Genomic DNA, 1,489 nt, shown 5'->3' with positions numbered 1-1,489 from the left:
GCATAACAGAAATAGAAGAAGAAAGCTGCATAAGAAATACTTGAACTGAAATTAAATACTTACTGGTGCCCACAGAGGGCACACAATGGAGTGGCGAGAATAAAAGCTAAATTACGAAATTTAAATTATAAACTGAATATAAACTAATTCTGCTACTACAAAGCTTTAAAGAAGATGCTCCAAGGTGCTGGTGGAAAAGTTGGTGTTGGAAAAGTTGATGTTTAGATGGATTGGAGATGCCTCAAATATATAGGAGGAAAGGTGGGACCCAAACACTTTGTCCAATGGGTAATGACCACCCATCACCACATGTCTTCTTCAATCTTCATCAAGTCACCTCCTCTTGAAAKRTTKCAAAAGGGTGAAGGTACAACCAATAAATGTGATGGAAAAGCCATTACATCATGGTACAATATGAACTCATCCAAGTCTCATCATCCCAACTAGGTTCAATCTTCCATGCAACCAAGTAATTAGATTTGAACTTAGCATTAAATCTCAATAATACCCAATAATATGAATATCATAATTTTGTTCAAATCCAACTAGATGCCAAATTTACCAACAATAAAGAGTTTTTTAGAYAATAATTAAATTCTTAACCTTTCATCACCTCTTAACATATTTTGGACCAAAAATATAGAATATGAGCAAAATGGGTACCAAAGATAAAATAAAATAGGGGTAAAGAACAACAAATAACTCTAACAAAATGAGAGTTATCAAAAGCCTCTTAATCATTATGACCAATTAATAATTATGCATCAAACTATTCAGCAACTAACAAACAGCCCATTAACCAATAGAGTCAGGTTTATGAAAACAGCATAAAATGAAAAAACAGATGACTTATATGTTTACTGATGTATACTTGTTACTAAAGTAGCGATAAAAGAATTCTGAAATAAGCGTTAGATTAAGATAATCCAACGGATGTGATTACAAATATGAATAATCTATAGTTTTCAATGGAAAATCAACTAAATATGAAAACAATTGGAGCAAAACAAAATATAACAAAAAATGATTATTTTATTATCTTTAATTTAATATCTATTTTGATATATTTTTCATTTTTTTTCATGATTCTTCGGTTTTTTCTATTTTGAAGATTTTTTTGGATTTTTTTTTCACATGAAAATATGTGTTTCGTTGATGAATATATTAAAAAATGTATATCTATTACGTGTGTAGAGCTTAGTTCAAATACTAATCAATTTTTAGGGGGTGGCTAATGGCACCCCTATCATGTGCTAATGCCACCCCTAAGTAGGTTTCAATCATTTGTGTTTTATAAATTTTTGTGTTTTTTTGTTTTTTTGTTTTTTTGTGATGATTACTTTTTATTTTATTATTAATTAAAGAAAATTTAAATTAATATATATTATTTATTTAATTTCCTGTTTTATTTATTTATTTATATTATATTTTAATTAATATAAATTATTAATAAATATATATTATTCATTTTGTTTTCTGTTTTTTATTT

This window comes from Cynara cardunculus, assembly GCF_001531365.2.
Source record: "Cynara cardunculus var. scolymus isolate 2C chromosome LG 11, CcrdV1, whole genome shotgun sequence".
In the NCBI taxonomy this organism is placed as follows: Eukaryota; Viridiplantae; Streptophyta; class Magnoliopsida; order Asterales; family Asteraceae; genus Cynara; species Cynara cardunculus.
The sequence above is the reverse complement of the archived record's forward strand: the minus strand, read 5'-3'. Positions refer to the sequence as shown.